General features: G+C 42.4%; 1 long non-coding RNA gene across 1 annotated transcript in view; it reads left to right on the forward strand.

Moving 5' to 3' along the window:
- Positions 1-24,799, forward strand: part of LOC137617789 (uncharacterized) — a 596,344-nt gene that overhangs the window by 31,833 nt on the left and 539,712 nt on the right. Inside the window, exon 2 of the long non-coding RNA XR_011039659.1 lies at positions 225-249. This is a non-coding gene — a long non-coding RNA (uncharacterized lncRNA). The remainder of the gene's footprint in view (positions 1-224; positions 250-24,799) is intronic.

A 24,799-nucleotide genomic window follows, 5' to 3' on the forward strand; every position in this document is an offset into this window, starting at 1 on the left:
GCTTTTTAATCATTGCAATATGTCCTTCTTAAACCTATTAATCTTTATTTAGAAATTTGCATTTTTAGAAAAAGCTTACTTTGTAATAATTGCAATATGTCCTTCTTAAACGTAATTATCTTTATTTGGAAATTTGCATTTTCATAAAAACCTTATTCTGTAGTCATTGCAATATGACCAACATAAAATAGTAATAGCATTATTTAATATTTTTCTCGTTCCAGGTAGAGGAGGGCGATTGATGTTAAGGTATGTCAGTGTTTTTCTCTCTTTCTATCTCCCTGAACTGGATGCTCAAGTAAGCTTCTTTAACTAAATGTTTATTAATCATCTGTTTAGCATATATGAATGTCAATCATGCAAATTGAGCACAAAGCAACATTTGTTGAATTAGGCCTATTTCTAAATAGTAAATAGAATAGTCCGACTGAATATGACAATTATAGCGTGAAAGTGTGTTTATGATGTATAGATTTTAGGTTCTTTTAAACCGTGATTCCTGGGCCCCGGAATGTACGGTAGGCTAAATTTGGATTCTAAGTGTATAGTCAAAATGTGGGACACATTCATTGGCTGCATGATATATTTCTATAGTGTCGATTCAAGCTGGTTCAAACCATGGTGATATAGACCACCTGACTAGCTATACTATGGGCTCTCGTTAAGTGACCTAGGAGCATATAGGTATGTCGAAAAAAAAATACTTGCAAGAGCAGCAAGGTGAATCGGGTGAGAAATATGAAATAGGGTCCTCTTGTGTATTATCAATATATTATTTCTCAACTTTGCTGTTCAAGAACTTGTATATAACAGATTTTTAGCGAAGCGAAAAATCTATTTTTGGGTGAGATAGCCATGTCGTCCTGATGGAAGGTTCCTATAAGTGGCTTCCTAGGGTATATTTGACTACAGTGATATTCCCAGAGAACTTACCTTTAGGTCTCCAGAATTCTAACTCCTGGTGCGAATATCCTTAAAATTTCTCTTAAGGATATCGCATAATATCACGGGACGTATATCTTGATACGACACATAGCAATCTTCAACCCAAATAGTGTTTTTGCTTCGAGGGGGAAAGTGGCAAAAACAGAAGGGGAAACGTTATCAAGGTACCCTTCCCCCGTTACTACTTTTGAGTATCCAGATGGCGCTGTACGTCGCCGCCATGTTTATTCCTTGTAGCGTTGAGCAAGGTGCTACAGATATAGTAGTTACGGGAGGGATCCTGCCAAGGCCTTTTCTATAGAAAAGGAGGGCGGGTCCATCAGGACGACATGGCTATCTCGCCCAAAAATATATTTTTCGCTTCGCTCAAAATCCGTTTTTTGGACTCGGGCCATGTCGTCCTGAAGGAAGGTTACCAGAGCATTATTTAGAAAGTACTGTATCTGTGGATTTTCCAAATGTGCCTTAACCTCAGGACAGTATTTCCTTGGTCATACTAGACTTAGGAAAGAGTCTCGAGGTTTGCGTATACCATATGAACAAACATAGCGTCAAGAGCATACAGGTCTCGCTGTATGCGAAGCCAGGTAAAGTTTGTACTCTAATACGAACAAAGGTTTGCATATACCTTATGAGCCAACATAGCATCCAGAGCATACAGTTCTCCCGGTATGTGTAGGCAGGGAAAGGTTGTACTCATATAAGAACAAAGGTATTAACTATTTATTTTGTTCATATATACATAAGCAGATTATTAAAGGAAAATAATACTCTAGTATAGCTTTATTGAATCAAATTTGGGGCGAAATAAGATGCAAATACCCATCAAGTATTTATTAGTAATAAATAACCAGCAAAATCAACATACATAAGATAACATAACTTTAACATAATGTTAATGAATGCAATAAGAAACATGTATAATACAATCAAGACCAGAAATGATTATTTCACCTGAAGGGGAAAAATTATTAGGGCCACAAAAACTGAAAATTTATTAAATTTTCTATTATGCATTTCTGTGATAATGATTCTCTTCACACTGTGTAAAACCACATGGCACAAGTGTTGTCTCTGTTTCGTCACCTTTAATAGCTAGAACAGTCCATAGTGCCACCTTGCTGGCACTTATCTTAAAGTATTGCACTGTGAAGTGTCAACACCTTCACCCATACTTTAACAGTCCCAATCAATTCACTGTTCCTCGCAGCGCTAGACGACAGGTTTCAGGACACTACCTGCCGCCACCACATAGCGTTTCAACTCTTGCACTTGCTTTGCGTAGTGCTTAAAGAACACTCCGGATGACTTCCATCCAGTATATGAGCGATTACGCTCAAAGTCCATGTATTGGAAAAAATTCAATGACGAAGCAATTTTCCTGGGATCATGATGTGCGGGTGTACTGTCAGGATCCGCTCCGTAAATGAAATAGGTGATCTTCGCCTTTAGTTGTTTTAGGGATAGGTTTGACCCCGAGGTTTCTCCTTTGAAGAGCTGTCCTCCCCTGAAGTCTGAAGTTCGACGAAGATAGACCTTTAGACACTCTACTGGACACAGCGAGACATCTTCCTTCAGAGGGCATATTCTCCAGGGACCCCACCTTTTGGTAGGTAGCTCGTTCTTGGCGAGAAATGTTGGGTCAGGAAAAAGATTCAGTTCTCCCGCTTCTGTGAACTGAATATGGCCCTCATCTCTAGAAAGGGCCACTATTTCACTAACTCTGGCCCCCGAGGCTAGAGAAAACAAGAATATAACTTTCTGGGTTTAGTCTTTCAGAGAGCAATCCTCGTTGTTCACTGTTGAAGCAAAGTGTAGGACCTTATCCAAGGACCATGAAATAGGCTTTGGAGGTGCTGCAGACCTAAGTTTAGCACAAGCCTTAGGGATCTTGTTAAAGATTTCATTGGATAAGTCTACTTGGAAGGCGTATAGCAGAGGTATAGTCAAGGCTGATTTACACGTTGTTATCGTATTGGCTGCTAAACCTTGTTCATGAAGGTGGATAAAGAAGGATAAACAGAAATCTGTTGAGGTTTCTTTTGGTCCTTTTGCCTTGACGAAAGCAACATATTTCTCCCAAGATGACTCTTATTGTCTTCTAGTAGACTTAGACTTATATTCTTCTAAGAAGTCTATACTGTCTCTCGAGATCCCAAACCTTTTCTTAACTGCTAAGGAGAGAAAATCATGAGATGAAGGTTTTGGGTTTTCTGTGATGAAGCGAAGACAGTCAACTTCTGTACTTGTTGAGTCAGTACTGGGTACGGCAGAGGGACCAGCCTCGGCTTCAGTTCCAATACTAAAGGGAACCAATTGCTCTTTGGCCACTTGGGAGCCACTAGAGCTGCCGTTCCCTGAAAGGATCTCAGCTTGCTGAAGACCTTCGATAGGAGGTTGGTTGGAGGGAACAGGTAAATCCAGTTCCATCTTTTCCAGTCGAGGGACATGGTGTCCACCGCTTCCTCTAGAGGGTCCTCATAGGGGCCACATAACGAGGTAGTTTCTTGTTGTCGCTCGTCGCGAAGAGGTCGATCTGCAGTTCTGGGACTTGACGTAAGATGAAGGAGAATGATTCTGCGTCTAGGGACCATTCTGACTCTATCGGCGTGAGCCTGGATAGAGCGTTCGCTGTCACATTGCGGAACCCTTGAAGGTGAACTGCTGATGAATGCCATCTCTTCTCCGCTAAGCGGAAGATGGCCAACATCACTTAGTTGATTTGGGGTGATCTCTAACCTTGACAATTCAAACATCTCGCTATCACCTCGCTGTCCAGAATCAGTCTTATGTGGACTGAATGGCGAGGAGACAGTTTCTTCAGCATCAGAAAGACTGCCATGGTCTCCAAAATGTTGATGTGGAAGGTCTTGAATAGAGTACCTAGTCCCTTGGACTTTCTGTTGGTGAGAGTGACCTCCCCATCCTTCCTTTGATGCGTCGGTATGGATTCATGACTGAAGGTAGAGGTGGTTGTAAGGGCACGGACCTCTTCAGGTTCTTGGCGTTCGACCATGGCTTGAGGAGTGATCGTAGTTGAGTCGGTATCGGTCTTCTTAGATCTCTTGAAGCATTTGATGCGTATCTTCTCCAGACTCCTGATGCATCTTTTAGCTGTGCTCTTAGCACCGGGTCTGTCACTGCTGCAAAATGAAGAGAACCCAGTACTCTCTCCTGTTGGCGTCTTGATATCCTGTCGGATTTCAGTAGTTTCTTGACAGATCCCGCTATGTCCCTCCTCTTCCCTGGGGGAAAGGAGAGACGGTGTGACTTTGTTCCAATGTATTCCTAGCCATTGAAACTCTTGAGCTGGAGATAATCGAGACTTCTTGACGTTGATCTTGAATCCCAGATGTTCCAGGAACTTGATCACTTTCTTGGATGCTTGCATGCACTCCGTCTCGGATGCTGCCCACACCAGCCAGTCGTCCAGGTAGGCCACCACCTGGACACCTTCTAGACGTAGTTGTTAAACGACTGCATCTGCAAGCTTTGAAAAAATCCTTGGGGCTATATTTAGTCTGAAGGGCATGGCTCTGAAGACGTATTTCTTCTTCTGTAGCCTGAATCCTAGGCAGGAGGAGAGTGGGCAGTTGATTGGAATATGCCATTAGGCATCTGCCATGTCTATTGAGACTGTGTACGCCCGTTTTGGCAGCAGGGTCCTTATGTGTTGAAGGGTTAACATCCTGAACTTGTTTTCTATGAACTTGTTGAGTGGCGACAAGTCCAGAAGTCCAGAATGACTTTGAGTTTGTCTGAGTCCTTCTTGGGAACACAAAACAGCCTTCCTTGGAATTTGATATTTGATGGACTTTGCTCTCCTTATCACCTGTTTGCTCAAGAGTTCTCGGGTGTATTGGTCCAGGACGGGGGTGGAGTGTTGGAAGAATTGAGGAAATGATGATGGAGCTGTCCTCCAGCTCCAACCTAGTCCGTTCTTGATTAGGCTGTGGGCCCAGGGATCGAAGGTCCAGCGATCCTGAAATCTTTGGAGTCTTCCTCCTACCGGAAGCATCTCATTGCTTCGACTGTCCGGAGGACTTGCCTCCTTGACTGCGTCCTCCCCTACCCACTCTTCCTCTTGGAGGGTGTCTAGAGGAGCCCCGTTTCGACCCTCTACCTTTAGGGCGAAAGGTAGTGGTCTGCCTTTCTTATGCAGGAGTAAAAGCTGGGGACTGGGCAAGCAGCTGCTTAGGCACCATCTGGTAGGTAGGCTGGGGTTGTGCCACCATCTGGGGCACCACGGTCATGGTAACTGCGGGAAGTTGTTGTTGCTGTTTCCTGATAGGGCGAGAGGGCTACCTAGGTCTGTTCGTCTTCCTCTTTGGTTGGGGACCCTCATCCGGGGAAGACTTCCTCTTCGCCGACATGCCCCACTTTTGGAGAAGATTCCTGTTCTCCGTGGCAGCCTTGTCAGCTACTTCTTTGACCACTTCGCTCGGGAAGAGGTCTTTTCCCCAGATATTGGAAGCTATCAGCTTCCTGGGTTCGTGTTTCACTGCAGCCGAAGCAAACACGAACTCCCTACATGCACGTCTGGCCCTAACGAAGCCATATAGGTCTTTGACCAGCATTGCCAAATGGGATTTGGCCACAACCATTAACATGTCTGGCGATCTGTTATCACTTACCATTGCCTGCAAGGTAATCTGGAGGGACAGGGATGCGGCAAGTCTCTCCTTTGTCTCTTGCTCTCTACGCAAGAGAAAGTCAGACAGCTTAGGGAGGTTTTCGCTGAACTGGCGTCCAGCAATATCCGCCTTCAACTTCCAAACTGGGAAGGTAAGGTATATTTCCTTCCAGTCTTTGTCGTCCGTAGGAAGAGCTAGGGATAAGGGTCTACACTCCTCGAGTGTAGGCCAAGGTTCCCCTGCTTCCACTGCCTTCATGACTGCCTTAAACCCTTTTTCCTCAAAGGGAAAGGCTAGTTTAGCTGAAGCAAGAAAAGAAATGAGTTTCTTGCTAAGGGCGTGTACTTTTGAATTAGTGAAGCCCCTGTCTTTCAGACTACTTGCCAGCAAAGCCTGAGCTTTACTATGGTCAAGAACTATGACCTCTTTTGGTTCTGTCTCCTCCTTGGACACAGGTTCCGCATTCAAGCGGACGAAGCAGTCTGGGTAAGACTCAAAGCTGGGCCAAAGGTCAACATCCTCTATGAGGACAGCCCCCCAACTTTTCTGAAATGAAGATCTTCCCATTAGTAATTGGCATGTACTCTGCATGCCTCCAAGGGTTCACCTCGGAGCAAGAAGGAAGATCCTTCACGTTGAGTCTTTTCTGAGACCCACGTGACGATGCGAGATGGTCCATCCTTCTCCTCAGTTCAGCGTCCCTTTCTTCGTTCTGCTTACGAAGACTCTCCATCATCGTCATGAGACTAGCCAAAGCTTTACCCATGTCGTCCGATGGAGGAGCAGAAGACGTTGAGGGTACTGGTTCTGGGGCTGGACCAGACGAAACGGACTCCGATTCGATTTCATCCTCTTCAGTCTCGGAAGCCAGGGTAGACTCCTCTTGTAGACCCTCCGCAAAAAGGTCTTTCTCGGTGTCTTCAGACACCTCCGACATCCTCTCGTCTAGGTGGATGTCCTTCATCGTGTCAAGAGACATCTGTATCTACGTAAATCTGGACGCAAGGGATCTCAGGTTGAGGCTGTGGTATAACGGCATTCGCAGTTGCCTTAGGGAACAGATAGGCACGCATCAGTTCATTTGGAAGGTAAGGCCCCGTGGCATTTTTCTGGGAGCCACGAACCCATCTGTGCAGCTTACTCTGTGCTGCATCCCTTGACTCCGCTGTCTTGGGGTCATCAAAAGCCTCGGTAACCAAGGCTTTGCACTCATGGCAGTTCTGGGGGTCCCAGTACTTCAGAGAGTGCGCGCCCTGCACTCTACATGGCCGCAGAAGTCCTTGCTCCTCCCGTTGCAAAAGACTCTCAGGCACTTAGGGTGGTCCTCCTGTAAAGAGAGGAAAACTAAATGAGTATGCGGTAATTCATCTCACCTGATAAACTATATAAATATTTTTATTAATATTTTTGCCTATTTATTGCATATGTCTTAGGATAGACAAGCTAGAAAAGAATAAGGAAAGACACATACTTGTGTTTCCTGTTCAGCCAATTGCTGCGACTTCCCCCAAAATTAAAACCTCGAGTTTTCCTATTCAGGAAACCCAATGGAAGAATTCTAGCCTGTAAAGATAGACTAGTGTAACTTAACACTGACTTTCCAAAGGTTTTAATGAGGGTAAATTGTAACTGTTCATCTATCAGTATGTGGAAAGAAATCTTTTCTTTCCATGTATAATAGGTCTCAACAATAGACTCTGCATGGATACACAGGGTATGTTGGAAAATAACTACTGTATAATTTATACTATGGTTTTCTGTCTGCAGTATGATCTATACTGCAAATATACTGGCTACTGTATAATCATATACTTACTGTAGTTTTAGCCGGCATGTTACCGGCATGGCTGGCACCTGGCGGCACAGTCCAGCCAGTGTCTTGTCGGCTGGGGTATTGGCCGGCAATATCAACCCAGGTTAATCCTGCCGGAAACATTAAGGCTGCCGGCGCACTGGTGCAGCTGGCGCCTTGCCGGTTGGGGTAGTGGCAAGCAGCATCAACCCGGCCGGCACCTACCGGCTAGGTCAGTCCTGCCGGTGACTCGCCGGCTGCTGGCGCACTGGTCCAGCCGGCGCCTTGCCGGCTGTCGTAGTGGCCAGCAGCATCAACCCAGCCGGCAACTGCCGGCTAGGTTAGTACCCTGCGGCACTAGCTGATAGAGAGAGAGAAAGTAAGGATGTAGTTAATGTAACCCACAGGGCAGAGACGGGTCTTGTGGCCTGATCATTTTCTTGGCGGTCTCCAGGATATTGTCTCTGTCACTCATATTAACCTAATGCTGAATATACAAAAAAATGCAAGAGGAACAGATACAATGAAGGAAATAAAGGAGATTCAATTGGTCTAGAATCCGAATGAAGGAAATATTTCGACTCGAGAAATATGGAAGACTATAGGAATAAGGTAAAATTTAATCGATGATAAGTCACTTGAATGTCATTTTGTAGTGGCCGATGTGGTAACGTCCGTGAGTAGTGAACGCCAGACTGGGTTTAGAGTCCCTCTCAAACTTGTTAGTTCCTTTGGTCACTGCAACTTCGCCATCCTTATGAGCTAAGGATAAGTGGTTTGGGGAGGAGCATATAGGTCTATCGGCTGAGTCATCAGCAGCCATTTCCTGGCCCTCTTTAGTCCTAGCTTGGGTAGAGAGGTGGCTTGGGCGCTGATCATATGTAACATGGTCAGTCTCTGGGGGTATTGTCTTGCTTGATAGGGCAATGTCACTGTCCCTTGCTTCTGCCATTTCATGAGCGTCATTTAAACCTTTTAAAAGGCCTCTTGTCAATCAACTCACTGCATAGATATAACCTGTGCCATCCAAAAGTGTGGTATGGAAATATGCTGACTGGAAAATGAAAGGTGAAAAGATTGCATGGAAGAGAGAGAGAGAGAGAGAGAGAGAGAGAGAGAGAGAGAGAGAGAGAGAGAGAGAGAGAGAGAGAGAGAGAGTGAGTCCGATCACTTGTTCGATAACGAGCCTTTTTTTCCCCATGGCGAAATCACATTAATTTACCCAAGTGTTTTCTTCCGCCTGAAAGCAGTAACTATTTATAAAGTTTATCCACTGAATCTCTAGCGAAATAATCGCATGAAATTTTACACGATAGCATTAAAACGGCATTTTCTCTTCATGTAATGGAAAGAAATTGTGATAATATAGAAAAAAAAAATGGTAAATGAGGCGAGAAATTCCGGCAATATTTTGTGTGTATTTCGGCATTGGAGGAGGAGGAGGATGAGGAGGAGCGGGATGAGGATGAGGAGGAGGTGAAAGAGGATGAATGATGATGAGGTGGAGGAGGAGGGGGAGGAGGATGAGGATGAAGTGGGGGATGAGGAGGAGGAGGAGGATGATGATGATAAGGAGGGGGAGGATGATGATGATGAGGGGGAGGATGATGATGATGAGGAGGAGGGGGAGGATGATGATGATGAGGAGGAGGGGGAGGATGATGATGATGAGGAGGAGGGGGAGGATGATGATGATGAGGAGGAGGAGGAGGAGGAGGAGGATGATGATGATGATGATGTGGTGGAGGAGGAGGAGGAGGAGGAGGATGAGGAGGATGAAGTGGGGGATGATGATGATGATGATGATGGTGAGGAGGAGGAGGAGGAGGAGGAGGAGGAGGAGGAGGATGAAGTGGGAGATGAGGATGATGATGATGATGAGGAGGAGGAGGAGGAGGAGGAGGATGATGATGAAGTGGGAGATGAGGATGATGATGAGGAGGAGGAGGAGGAGGAGGAGGAGGAGGAGGCGGCGGCCCTTGGTTCAAGGGCTAATGAGGCAGGTTGGTTAAATTGTCTAGCAGAGAGAGAGAGAGAGAGAGAGAGAGAGAGAGAGAGAGAGGAAAAAAATGGAAGAGTCTGACTGATTTCCTCAGTGATTATGATAATGATAATAATAACATGAAGGAAAATTCATTTAACCAGTTTTCATAACACCTGGAACATATTTCCAACTTATATTTTAATCCTATGTGAAATTTATTTAAAGAATAGAATTTTAGTTTGCATCCAAAACATAGTTTTTAGTTGAAGAAAATCTCTTGACTCATCAATTAAATTATTATTATTATTATAATTATTATTATTATTATTATTATTATTATTATTATCATCATCATGTCGTCCTACACCTATTGACGTAAAGGGCCTCGGTTAGATTTGGCCAGTCGTCTCTATCTTGAACTTTTAATTCAATACTTCTCCATTCATCATCTCTTACTTCACGCCTCGCAGTCCTCAGCCTTGTAGGCCTGGATCTTCCAACTTTTTTAGTGCCTTATTTGTTATTATTATTATTATTATTATTATTATTATTAGTAGTAGTAGTAGTAGTAGTAGTAGTAGTAGTAGTCCTGAAAGAAGCCAATTTCCCCCACCAACCAGAATGTTGCTCTTGATCGGTCAATTTCCCCCTGGGATCTTGGTCATCGACTTCATTTGGAAGAAACGCATTGCTCATCTATTTACGTAAATGGTCCAACACATCCCATTTAGCGTTTAATGAGCCGCGTAAAACCAGACGCACTGAAATGACATTTCGCTGATGGGGACGATCATTTAAAACGCAGGATATAACATCCATGGCGAGATCCTATCTCTCGACTGGGTCTCGCCAGTACAAATGTCATTAAATTGTCAATTAAGATAATTGCCTCAAGATGTCGTTTTATGATGTCGAGGGATTGAAGGTATTTGATGAGCGAAAATCCAACAGCTTAATCCCCCTTTTAGTTTCGATTGAAGGATTTATAATTCCTGCATGGAGTCGTAAGGTTTGGACACACTGAATGTGGCTCTTCAAGATTACAATTAATTTATTGGAAAACATAAGAAAATGGGGCGTTTCAAGAATGCCATTAATTTTTTGGAAGCCCCATAAAATGTGGCGTTTCAAGAATACAATTAATTTATTGGAAGCCCCATAAAATATGGCATTTCAAGAATGCAATTAATTTATTGGAAGCCCCATAAAGTGTGACTTTTCAAGAATGCAATCAATTTATTGGAAGCCCCATAAAATGTGGCGTTTCAAGAATGCAATTAATTTTTTGGAAGCCCCATAAAATGTGGCGTTTCAAAAATGCAATTAATTTACTGGAAGCCCCATAAAATGTGGCGTTTCAAGAATCCAATCAATTTTTTGGAAGCCCTATAAAATGTGGCGTTTCAAGAATACAATTAATTTATTGGAAGCCCCATAAAATATGGCATTTCAAGAATGCAATTAATTTGTAAGAATACCCATAAAGAGTGACTTTTCAAGAATGCAATTAATCTATTGGAAACCCCATAAAATGTGGCGTTTCAAGAATGCAATTAATTTTTTGGAAGCCCCATAAAATGTGGCGTTTCAAAAATGCAATTAATTTACTGGAAGCTCCATAAAATGTGACGTTTCAAGAATGCAATTAATCTATTGGAAACCCCATAAAATGTGGCGTTTCAAGAAAGCAATTAATTTTTTGGAAGCCCCATGAAATGTGGCGTTTCAAGAATGCAATTAATTTTTTGGAAGCCCCATAGAATATGGTGTTTCAAGAAAGCAATTAATTTATTGGAAGCCCCATAAAATGTGGCGTTTCAAGAATGCAATTAATTTTTTGGAAGCCCCATAAAATTGGCGTTTCAAGAATGCAATTAATTTTTTGGAAGCCCCATAAAATATGGCATTTCAAGAATGCAATTAATTTTTCGGAAGCCCCATAAAATGTGGCGTTTCAAAAATGCAATTAATTTATTGGAAGCCCCATAAAATGTGGCGTTTCAAAAATGCAATTAATTTACTGGAAGCCCCATAAAATTGGCGTTTCAAGAAAGCAATTAATTTTTTGGAAGCCCCATAAAATGTGGCGTTTCAAGAAAGCAATTAATTTTTTGGAAGCCCCATAAAATGTGGCGTTTCAAGAAAGCAAGTAATTGGAAGACTCATAAAATGTGGCGTTTCAAGAATACAAGGCAAGTTATTGGAAGACTCATAAAGTGTGGTGTTTCAAGAATGCAATTAATATTTTGGAAGCCCCATGAAATATGGCGTTTTAAGAAAGCAAGTAATTTATTGGAAGCCCCATAAAATGAGGCGTTTCAAGAAGCAAGTAATTTATTGGGAAGATGCATTGGAACTTAGGGACGGCTTCATTTTATTGGCCTATTAACAGTGAAGTATGTACGCTAATCTTGGGTCACACGGTGAACCAGTTATAGAATTTGCCTAGTTTCATTTGTCTTAATCTAAATGCATTTGCTGATATATATATATATATATATATATATATATATATATATATATATATATATATATATATATATATATATATATATATATATATATATATATATATTTTATATATATATATTTTATACATATATATTTTATATTTTTTATATATATTTATTATATATATATATATATATATATATATATATATATATAATATAATGTTATGTAATGCAAAGTATGTTAACATTACATAATTTTTTTTTTCAAAGAACTTTATTTATATTATTAATATTCAATGTTCAAGTTTATCTTGCAGTGATGGGTTTTAATTAAAGCTTAATTTATTTTGTTTGTATTTATTACGAAAAATTAATTAAGCGATGTTCAGACTTACTGAATGTACAATGATATAAATGACAGTGGTTGGGTTAGTTCATTATTAATTTATGTAACGGGTTGAAGTGGCCTATTGGAAACGTCCCTGCCTGGCGTCATACTGGACGGGAGGTGGTCCTGCGCAAGCTCTGTAGTTTCTTTTAGTGTCTGCAATCTCGCCATCCTTGTGAGCTAAGGATGGGGCTTTAGTGGAGCCCATAGATCTATCTACCTGTTGTTATCACAACCCATTTCCTGGCCCTCCTTGGTCTTAGCTTAAGTGGAAATGGGGCTTAGGCGCTTATCATATGTATATATAATATGTCTCCAAGACATTGTCCTGCTAGCTATGTCATTGTCTCTGCCATTCATGAGCGACCTTTAAAGTGTATTTTTGTTCTGAAGCAGCAACACCTAATATTTCCATTGGTAGCGTCTATGCCTGGTGTTTGCCAGTCGGGGGTTCGAGTCCCGCTCAGACTCGTTAGTGCCATTAGTGTCTGCAACCTTACCATCCTTGTGAGCTAAGTATGGGGGGTTTGGGGGAGCCTATAGGTCTATCTGCCGAGTCATCAGCAGCCACTGCCTGGCCCTCCCTGGTCCTAGCTTGGGTGGAGAGGAGGCTTGGGCGCTGATTATTTAATATATGGTCAGTCTCTAGGGCATTGCCCTGATTGCTAGGGCAATGTCCCTGTCCCTTCCTTCTGCTATTCATGAGCGACCTTTAAACCTTTAAACTGTATCCAGTTACTATTACAGTTTCTATTGCAACTCATCAAGTAAGTAAATTACACAGCAGGAATAGGTTTAAGTCATAAATTATTTATATGATGAGGAAATCATCGACATATTTTGTTCCCCGGATGGAAAACTTAAACGTTGTTTTCGTTCTAAAATACACACGATCTCGCCAGGCTTCAGACCCAACCAAATGTTTCGAAACAGTTCCGAGCCAGTTTCGACTCTGTGTTGACACTGCTCACGGGAAACCTTTTGTGCGTTTATTTCTCCCTGACTGATAAAGCCTATTTCAAATACTCAAAGCTTTTTGGGGGCTTTTGCAGATGGTGGGGCCGGGGAAGGGAGCTTCGAGGGGGGAGGGGACATGGGATCGTAGTTGGGGGACTGGGAAAGGGGGGCGGGGGTTCGTTGAAGGCTGGGTTATGACAACATCCTGGTAATGCGATTCGATTATTGAAAATTCGTGCGACGCCATGGAAGACTTTAAAGGTCTCCTTTTTAAAAGGCAAATTTAGTGTTTGTGTTGCGTATCAAGTCTTTTGAGTCTCGAGAAGGTCAAAGACGGCGCCGGGATGAGACCACGCTTTCGTACCACTTCGAATGTTTGGGAGGAACGAATATTTTCTCTTTTAGAGTTTTTATTTTAGAAAATGCTTTGAACTTATTGGATCCTATTTAGTTACTCCTTGGACTCCATGTACTTACGGCGTACAGGCTTGGAGTCCATGTGGTTACAGCTTGGAGTCCATGTAGTTACAGCTTGGAGTCCATGGAGTTGCAACTTGGAGTCCATGTAGTTATTCCTTGGTCTCCATGTAGTTACTCCTTGGTCTCCATATAGTTATAACTTGGACACCATATAGTTACTCCTTGAACTCCATATTGTTACTCCTTGGACTCCGTATAGTTACAACTTGAACTCCATATCGTTACTCCTTGGTATCCATATAGTTACTCCTGGTCTCCATATAGTTACTCCTTGGTCTCCATATAGTTACAACTTGAACTCCATATAGTTACTCCTTGGTCTCCATGTAGTTACTCTTTGGTCTCCATATAGTTACTCCTTGGTCTCCATATAGTTACAACATGGACTCCATATAGTTACTCCTTGGCGTTCCTGTAGTTACCACTGTATTCCATGTAGTTACTCTTGTATTCCATATACTGTGGTTACTTCTTGTGTTCCAAATAGTTACTTCTTGTATTTCTATGTAGTTACTCTTGTATTTCTATGTAGTTACTCTGTATTTCTATGTAGTTACTCTTGTATTTCTATGTAGTTACTCTTGTATTTATGTAGTTACTCTTGTATTCTATGTAGCTATTCTTGTATTTCGTGTAGCTATTCCTTGGATTCCACGTAACTACTCTAGTATTCCATGTAGCTACTCCTTGCAGTCCAGGTAGCTACTCCTTGTATTCTATGTAGTTACTCCTTGGATTCCATGTAGCTACTCCTTGGATTCCACGTAACTTCTCTTGTATTCCATATAGCTACTCCTTGGATTCCACGTAGCTACTCCTTGTAGTCCAGGTAGCTACTCCTTGTATTCCATAAACTTACTCCTCTTAATCAGCTTTCTTTTATGGCATTAATAGTACTGAAAAAATGGATTCGTAGTCTTTTAGCTTACAGATGAACATTACCGTATGCCCATTTAACATTAAGTATCGATAAAAGTTCAGTAGGAATAGAGATTGTAGCAATCACGTTTTCCAAAATCCCTCTTGTTCAAGTGACCCGGCTGATTGCCGCTTAGAATTTCAATCGCAAGAGAATGTACATTTTTTGTTTCCTTTTTTTTTTATTGTTGCCAAAGTCGAGATTACAACATATATATTTATTCATGTCGGGAGCTAAATCTTAGTGAATAAATAAATGGATAAACAATATTTATTGAAGAAAAGAGTATTTTTTTTTTCTGCCACTGTCCAAGTCTAGTTTAATCATATATTTTTAGTCATGTCAGTACCTAAACTTCAGTGAAATGATAATTTAATAAACAATACTTATTGAAGAAAGAAAATTTTTTTTTTCACTGCCAAAGTCGAGATTAATCATATTTTTTAGTCATGACGGGAGTTAAACCTTATTGAATAAATAAATAAATAAAAAATATTTATTGAAGAAAGAATATTTTATTTTTTATTTTTTATCGGTGCCAAAGTCGAGATCACAACATATATTTTTAGTCATGACTGGAGCTGAACCTTAGTGAATAAATAAATGAATAAACAATATTTACTGAAGGGGAAAAAAATGATAATCGAGATACTGTGTTCTTTTTTCTGCATGACAGTTCTCTTCCTTCTCTTGATATTTATGTAGAATTACAGTTTTAGATAGAGAAACTTAAGCAAATAGTATCTTGAAAACGTAAGATATATATTTTTCGCATTGTGTCAAAATTGTATTTTTTTTTTTAGTTGTCGAATATCTTTTGTGTGTGTGTGTGTCTCTCTCTCTCTCTCTCTCTCTCTCTCTCTCTCTCTCTCTCTCTCTCTCTCTCTCTCTCTCTCTCTCTCCCTAAATACTTTTATTAATCATTTGTAATTGCACAAATTATTTTCCCTTACGCAAAATAAAAAAGGAAAAAAATAAAGCGCTAATCCATCTTGATTAGAACTCTGTAAAACCCACTAAGTTTTGTCACTTTTAAATATTTTTTTCTAATTATATTTTTTTTTACAATTGCTTATGTTGCCATGGCTGGGGGGGGGGGGGTAGGGAGGGCGACTATAGATTTGATTTTCTTGAAGGACTGGCGAGATATTCAGTAGATCATTTATGGAGAACTTTCAGTTCATATTTACTGACGTTCTGGTGAGCATCTATTCTGATGAAACTGGAACTGAAACCAGACAACTTTAACTTTAACTTTAACTTTAATGGCTGAAGTTTATGGCTGAAGTTTAGTTTTCCTCCAGACATAACTTTATCTTTACAATTATGAGTGTTCGCCTACATTTTTCTTTAATTGTAAACGGATTTGCCTCTTGTTCGTTATTGTTTGATGATTTTTATTATTTCGTAAAATAAGATATTTACAGAATTAAAATCTACATAGTTTCACAACACAATTATCGGGGACAATGTGCTATTATAGTGGTCGGAAGACCTTTCATTCTTCAGCCTATGATGATCTACGTCAGTATAGGAATTTCTGGCACTGTTTTTATAAATGCAGTTTTATTAAACTCATTAAAAGCCATATAGAAGTTCCCCCCCCCCCGTCTCTCTCTCTCTCTCTCTCTCTCTCTCTCTCTCTCTCTCTCTCTCTCTCTCTCTCTCTCTCTCCTTTTCTCGCATTTTTATTACGACCATTAAAAGCCATATAGAAAATAAGTCTCTCTCTCTCTCTCTCTCTCTCTCTCTCTCTCTCTGTACTTGTCATTGTGGTTCGACAATTTCAGCTGTCAAATTCAATGACCATTTTTCCCATCGGCCAATTGCGGCGGCCGATGTGGTAACGTCCCTGACTGGTGAGCGCGTGACTGGGATTAGAGTCCTGCTCAAACTGTTAGTTTCTTTGGTTGCTGCAACCTTACTATCCTTGTGAGCTAATGATGAGGGTTCTAGGGGAGCCTATAGGTCTATCTGCTGAGCCATCAGCAGTCATTTCCTGGCCCTCCTTGGTCCTAGCTTGGGTGGAAAGGGGGCTTAGGCGCTGATGATATGTATATATGGTCAGTCTCTAGGGCATTGTCCTGTTTGCTAGGGCAATGTCACTGTGTCTTGCCTCTGGCATTCATGAGCGGCCTTTAAACCTTTAAACAGGATAATGTAGACGTGCTTAACAAAGAGCCTATTGCAAGTCATTGCCCATCTATTGACTTAATCAAAGAATTAGTATATAGTAGTTAGTTGACTGATGTGGCTCCAATTAAATCTAGAGAGAGAGAGAGAGAGAGAGAGAGAAAGAGAGAGAGAGAGCGCTTATGGATAGAGCTGAGAGAGAGAGAGAGAGAGAGAGAGAGAGAGAGGGAGAGAGAGAGAGAGAGAGAGAGGAGAGAGCTTAGGGATAGAGCTAAGAGAGATCGAACGAGAGAGAGAGAGAGAGAGAGAGAGAGAGAGAGAGAGAGAGCTTAGGGATAGACCTGAGAGAGAGAGAGAGAGAGAGAGAGAGCGAGCGAGCGAGCTAATAGCTAGAGCTAGAGAGAGAAAGATAAAGAGATAGAGAGGGGGCAAGCGTCTATTCCGTGCGTCAATATGTTTATCATTGAAAGGAAGAATGGGAAGGATGGCTGTTTACACTCACCTCCAACATTTTAAAAACCCCTTTTTAATGTATCTATAAGACTTCGTCTTTAGGAGTTTTCGTCTCTTAAAATTTTTATCCCTTCCTATCTCAGTTTTCAAGAATTACCTCTTCTTAAATATTCGCTTGGGGATAATTGTGTGAATTTTAAATCATTTTGCTCTTGCATTTTTCACTTTAGGTTTTTTGTTTCAATCATATTACCATGCTAAATTATGTTTAATCGTTTAACATTAGTCTTTTCCTTAATTCCTTCATATGCAATTAATTTCACAATAAATGTTTGATATTCCTGACTAATTACTTTAGTTGGTGTTTACGTGACCTTTCATTTTAAAATCTCGTTTTCAAACCATACCTTTAAGGTTAATGGTTAAAGGTGTCTGGTTTTAGTTCCAGTTCCATCAGAATAGATGCTCACCAGAAGTCAGCCGGGCAAGGGCCCCCCCCCCACCGTGTTGCCCTACCACGGCAGTGGCCTCCCCTGTTAACAGCTTAAACTCATGGTCCCGGGAGGGGATCGATCTGCTGCCAAGCGAATGCTAGGAAAACACGCTACCACACTTTGATTTACTTCCCAATTTAAAGGTTTAAAGGCCCTTAAAGGCAGCTCATTAATGGCAGAGGCAAGGGACATTGCCCTAGAAACGGACCATATATACATAAGATTAGCACCCAATACCCGTCTCCACCAAAGCTAGGACCAAGGAGGGCCAGGCAATGGCTGCTGATGAATCGGCAGATAGACATATTGGTTCCCCCCAAAACCCGCATACTCAGCTCACAAGGATGGCGAGGTCTCAGCGACCAAAGGAACTACAGAGTTTGAGCGGACTCGAACCCCAGTATGGCGTTCACCAGTCAGGGACGTTACCACATCAGCCACCAAAACCCAATTTAAAGAATTAAAAGTCTTCTGTTCGTTGCTCTAAATTCGCAGATTTCTCGCCTTTGTGTTGCTTTTTTTGTATTTTCTTCTAATTTTAGTATTAAACTTTTGTTTATCTTATCAGTAAATAATTTAAATCTTTCTCTTATATTTCATCGTTCTTCAATGGCATTTTTTACGTTATTCTAACTCCTCCTCCTCCTCCTTCTCCTACTACTCCTCCTCCTCCTTCTCCTACTACTCCTCCTTCTTCTCCTACTACTCCTCCTTCTTCTCCTTACTACTCCTCCTCCTTCTCCTACTACTACTCCTTCTTCTCCCTCTTCTCCTCCCCTCCTCCTCTTGAACTTCTTCCTCTCCTCCTCCTCCTTCTTCTCCTACTCCTCCTCCTTCTTCTCCTACTCCTCCTCCTTCTTCTCCTACTCCTCCTCCTCCTCCTCCTCCTCCTCCTCCCCCCTCCCCCTCCCTCTCCTCCTCCTCCTCTTGAACTTCTTCCTCTTTCCCACCCTCTTCCTTCTTACTTCAGCTTCTTAATTTTGCTTTGTTCATTTTAATCTCTCTCGTTTATTGTCGTTCTTCTTGAATAGTTTTTCATTTACCTTTATCCTCTTCTCAGCCTTATCTTCCTCTCCCTATTCTTGTTCTATTCCCAGTTTCTATTTTTTACTCCTTATCCTCCTTCTTCCTCCTCCTCCTCTTCCGCCTCATACTCCTTCCTTCCCACGTGTTTGGCTCCCAGCTGATCTAACAAAGGTCGGTAATTAACCTCGCTCATTAAGCCCCCTGTTTCTTCACTACCCAATTAGCATAATGTATGACTAATTAAAAGGAATTAACGAGGATTAACGTGCGTTTCCCGACGCTGAAGAGATGTACTCGTATAATTCAACTTCCTCGCGCCTAATTATACCTTTAAGATTAGGACCGGCTGGCACCCCCCCCCCCCCCCTCCTGGCACTCTGCAGACATTCCCCCCACCCCTTCTTCAACCTCCTTTCTCTCTTCTTACTTCTAATGTCTTCTTTTAGGGGGTTTTTCTTATTTGGCATTTTTCTTGTCGCCTTTTACCTCGGAGAGGTATTTTGGTATTTTTCCTGTCGCGTTTTACCTCGGAGAGGTATTTTGGCATTTTTCCTGTCGCGTTTTACCTCGGAGAGGTATTTTGGCATTTTTCCTGTCGCGTTTTACCTCGGAGAGGTATTTTGGCATTTTTCTTGTCGCGTTTTACCTCGGAGAGGTATTTTGGCAATTTTTCTTGTCTCGTTTTACCTCGGAGAGTTATTTTGGCATTTTTCCTGTCGCGTTTTACCTCGGAGAGGTATTTTGGATTTTTTCTTGTCGTGTTTTACCTCGAAGAGGTATTTTGGCATTTTTCTGGTCGCGTTTTACCTCGGAGAGGTATTTTGGCATTTTTCTTGTCGCGTTTTACCTCAGAGAGGTATTTTGACAATTTTTTTTTTGTCGCGTTTTACCTCAGAGAGCTATTTTGGCATTTTTCTTGTCGCGTTTTACCTCAGAGAGGTATTTTTGACCATTTTTTTTTGTCGCGTTTTACCTCAGAGAGGTATTTTGGCATTTTTCTTGTCGCATTTTACCTTGGAGAGGTATTTTGGCATTTTTCTTGTCGCATTTTATCTCGGAGAGGTATTTTCCCTTTCGTTAAAGCCTCGCTAATACGAGGAGGTATTGTATTTTTTAGAATTATTTAATCAAGCTAGTTTTAATATTTTCGGAACTGATTGCTGCCATTTTTGCAAATGGACGTAGACGGCCGGTTATGGGAGGTTACTGGTACCCAAAGATTAAAACGCAACGTCTCATAGTCTAGTGTAGTCTTTTTCATCATTTTCCTTTTTTACATTAATTGTTCTCCCAATGTAACTTTTGTCTAGACTGCTGATAAGACAGGGAATTCCCCCCCCCCCCCCCCTTTACAGATCTTGAGTATTTTTCTAGGTATTTTCACCCCTTTAAAAATCTTCGAATATTTGTCTGGGTAAAATATGGATATTGATCATTAGATTATGTGGATTTAACAACAGCGTTATTGAAATGAATATTTAATTGTCCTGTTCAAGAGAAAATGGGAGAATTAGATCCGTTTTACTTCCTAATTGACTTTTCAAAAGACTGAAAAGGAAAGCCATACAAGTTATTAAATTAGACCAGAGTCACTTGAAGCTCTGTGGGGGCAATTCCTATCAATAACGTTTAATCATTTACTTTCTTTGAAGAAATAGATTTATTGTACACTTTACCTATCAATAGTGAATTATATTTTCTACTTATGGGTTAACACATTGACTAAGATTTATTGTTTCTCCCTATGGGTTGTGGTGGTCGATGCGGTAACGTCCCTGACTTGTGAATGCCAGACTGGGGTTAGTCCCGCTCAGACTCGTTAGTTCCTTTGGTCGCCGTAATCTCACCGTCCTTGTGAGCTAAAGGAGTGGGGAGCGGTTTAGCCTGCTGAGTCATCAACAGCCATTGGCTGGCTCTCTTTTGTCCTAGCTTGTGTGGAGAGGGGGCATGGACATTGATCATATGTCACTCTCGGGTATTGTCCTGCATGCTATGGCAATGCCACTGTTCCTCGCCTCTGCCATTCATGAGCGGCCTTTAAACCTTTATACTGTACATCAACAAATTACTAAAATTACTTCCAGATTATTGCTCAGACAGCATCTGTAACATTTAAAACGCTTCCAGAAGACTGAAATTACTACCAAAACAATAGAGTTTTGTCCGTATTTATAGTATCAAAAATAGCGGTCCATCACGAGATGGTTGTTCACCTTAATGAATATTGCTGAAATGACGTTCGGACACCTATTCATGAATGTTGTTTTCAGAATTGCCCCTGTTTTCGTCTAGGAATTTGGGAGGACAATCAAAGATTTAGTGTTTTTTTCCTCATTCACAATTCACTGTACGGACACTTCAAAGGGAATGTTGTTTTCCGAATCATCCCTGTGTTATGTCCTTCGTTTTCGTCAAGGACATTGGGAGTGACATTCAAATATTTAGCCATTTTTTTTCCTCGTTCAAATTCACTGTTGTTTTCTGAATTGTCCCTCTGTTATATGCTTTTAGTTTTCGTCCAGGACTTTGAGAGCAACAGTCAAATATTTAGGTTTTTCTTATTCAAATTCACTGTACTTAACCTAAAATGGTTTTCTAAAGCGTTCCTGTATGATGTCAATCGTTTTCGTCACTGTACAGGCATCTAAAAAATAATTTATTCCTACACGAATACAAACCCTTAAGCTGGATATGTTGTTTCGTCTTGCTGGAAAACAAGCCATAAACTTTTAACGCGAGGTAAACAACTCCCCTATAGACCAATCGCCCTGCTCACACACACAGCTGAGCTGTATACCCACTTCTGATCTTTTCTCTTTTCCTGTATAATTGGTTTTTGAAAACTTAATCAAGATGAGGGTTTGTCTTGACATCGAAGGGTGTTCATGTCAGTGTAGGAGGCGGATCCTCATTACGTCTGTCCTGGGTGCAGACGTCACTTCTGCATTGCCCGGAATGACCATGATCCTCCGAGTAGGAGCGGTTTGGTAGGCGATGGAAGAAGAAATCTAAATGGTATTCTTCTCCCTCGGGGTGGTACTCGAGGTCGTACTCTAGGTCAGAGAAGTCCAGACTTCTTGCTCCAGTGTCTCATTCACCCGCCCCCCTATATTTGCTTGTACGGTCTCCAACGGAGGATTAACGAGTGGTTGAGGTTAATGTACCTTTGATCTCCAGACATCGCTCTGGTTCCTTGAACTCTCACTTCCCCTAGCAAAGCAGCAGCACCCACCGATGGAGGGGTCTCTCCCTCGCTTGGCACTATGCAGCAGCTGTAGCCATCTTTGGGGATTTCTGGTTCCTTTTCTATGAATTGGCTGTTGGATATGCTGAAGTTAGGGGCACAGCAAGAATGCACATCTGCCTCCACAGATTGGCCATGGCCTTCCCCTCAGAGCCTCGTGTCTCATGCCCCTGGCTGAAGCTTCCTCCTGACTGGAAATTGCTGGCAGGGGCTCCTCGGAGTCCCAGTTGGGCTTGCCTTTCCTCCTCGGTGACCAGGCTGGCTGAGCTTGCTCAGTTAATTGAGCATGGTCAGTGCTCTTTGTTTCCTCAGCGGGACAAAAACGTTTGTGCTGTTCCTCCAGCCTACGAGAAAGTTCGCCCTTCTCGCCACCACGAAAGAGCTTCCTGACTTGAGTGGACTCTCCCTCGAGTTCCTTGTAAGAGAGTGTAGGAATTATTCATACCTTGCTCCACAGTTTGTGGTCGCTGCCTTTAGCAATGAGCCTTGACGTCTCGTGAAGCATAGTCCTTCGGTGTTATCTCGGACATCTAAATCTCGTTCTGATGTTTGCAAGCGATGGCAACTCTCATTCACAGACAAGCCTCCTCTGCCTTGCTTGTTTCTATCAGAGCGTTTACCTCCTCCTGTAGGAGTGTGTAAGGCAGCTCTTATACCTCTAGCAGGTTCCCCGACGAGTGTTTGTGCTCAGGTGGACAAACTGTCCCTAGTCAAGCAGGATATTCTTGTGCGTCGGTGCACACACTTCCACCTCACACTGGTGAGGTGGCCAAGCAAGCTCCTCCTGTTGACTAAGATCTGTTCTCTTCTGTGGCTGTGCACGCTACCTCAGTAGCCCACATGCACTTTGTTACACTCGCTCATAAAAGCATCGGCTCATCATCACCCCGGGGACGAAACCCCTTCATCCCGGGGTTCTTGCAGCCATCCCTTCGTTTGGGATGGAAGTGCCATGGTTTAAAGAGCTCATAGAGGTGGTGCAACGGGCAATTAGTGGGCCTGTCTCAGCTCCTCAAGTTCTGGCATCGATATGCTGATCCCTATCCCCTTTGTGATGGTGTGTTCTCCTGGGAGTTCAGAGCTGCCTGTGGATCCCATTCGTAGTAATTCTGTCGTAAGGGAAGCTCATCCTTCTGCAGTGCCTCATATCTCCCACCCCCTCCTGAGCGATCATCTAGGTATCAACTATACCTAGAGCCTAAGGCCTCCCCTTCTGGCCTGGATCACGCAAGTAAAAGACTGGGTATTATTCCAGTCAAACTGCCAAAGTGGAGGAGAGGGCACATTTAAGTTATGCCTCCCCCAGGGGATACAGTCACCCAAGGACCAGAAGGTTCAGACAATTACCAGTTGTCCCTGGTAGAGTTAGTGACAACCAAACCAGCTGCTCCTCTCCCGGAGCCTCGGACTGTTCAAAGGTTCTGCCCCAGGATTTGCGGCTCGTGGAAGTTCCTCGGAAGGAGAATACACCCCTCTTTGCCGCCTTCTGGCCAAGTTCTGGGAAAGAAAGGACTAGAAGATCCTTCCAAAGAACTGGACCTCGAGGAGTTATCGCGAGGCTTGGGGTCGACAGAAGAGCTTCCTGAATTCGGTATTGGCCTCTTGTGTTACTGGAGGCAGGAACCTCCTCTCAAGGTCTGTTTTCTCTGTGAGGGAATCAGTTGATGAACCTCGCCCAGGCCAGGCTCCTATGGGTGTGAGTTCGACATATCAGACATAATCAGACCATGGAGACGAAGTGCTGTTGTAAGGCTGTGGCCTCAGAGAAAAAGGAGTCTTACCATTCCTTTATGCAGGCCTTAGGCTGCATTACAATGATTAACGGTCTTGGTGATCCTTCCTGTTCCCCCTCATTGGGTCAAGATATGGTCCTTGACCTCTTCTGCCAGACTCCCAGAGCTGTAAAGACTAAGATAGTTACCTGGGGTCAGGAAGAATGTCTTTTGACATGGTAACTGGTGTAATGAACTCCTTATGAGGGGTGCACTCACCTGTTACTTGTTCCACCTTTCGTTCGGCAGAGGAAGTAATATAAGATCCTGGGTGACGATCCCAATCCATTGTCAGTGGAACCAGGAATGGTCTCTAATGAGGAAGATCCTGCTCGACAAATTGGCAGCACTGGTACCGAGATCCCTTGTCAACAGACAAGGACATATAAGAGGGTCAGCGCCTTCTTAGTGGTCAAAAGCTCTGAAGCATGCACTGAAGCAACTCTTTCAGGGTAAGGGCTATAGGGGCCGTTAGGTGGGTGTTCATTCCTCCTACCTGCTCACTGATGGGAGGATACCTTAAGAACAGTTGGCAGTGATGGTGGTTCCACGGATCCGAATCTTGGATGGTCCCAGTCCTCTTAAGTAGGGTATCATGTCCCGTTTTTTCTGTCTTTCCCACCTTTATCTCATCATCCAGTACTGTTGTGTTCCTTCGTGAAGGGATTGTTGAAGGAACTCTCCCTTCAGGGGGAGGTCTGATTCGTGTTGGAGAATGATGCTCTTCAAGAGGTCCTAGATGGAACCCAGTCTTATACAGTCAACTATCTTGTAGAGAAGGCATATGAAGGCTGGAGACCAATTGTCTACCTCTCCGCTCTGAACAGATTTGTTCTACAGACCCCGTTAAAGATTAAGACAGCAAACACAAGAAAACAGGCAGTCAGATAGAGACTTCATGGTAACACTGTCTCTAAAACAGGCGTACTTCGAGACCCCAATCCACCCATCGTCAAGAAAATACCTATACCACAAGATATACCAGTTCAAGGTACTGTGCTTCAATCTGTCCATAGCACCTCGAGCATTCACACGAGTGTTCACACTTTCAACCTGGGCATCTTACATTACTTTGACGACTGGTTGATTCTAGCAGACTCAGTGGAGACCCTTCTTCAACACTGA

This window comes from Palaemon carinicauda, chromosome 24 (genome assembly GCF_036898095.1).
Source record: "Palaemon carinicauda isolate YSFRI2023 chromosome 24, ASM3689809v2, whole genome shotgun sequence".
Lineage (NCBI taxonomy): Eukaryota > Metazoa > Arthropoda > Malacostraca > Decapoda > Palaemonidae > Palaemon > Palaemon carinicauda.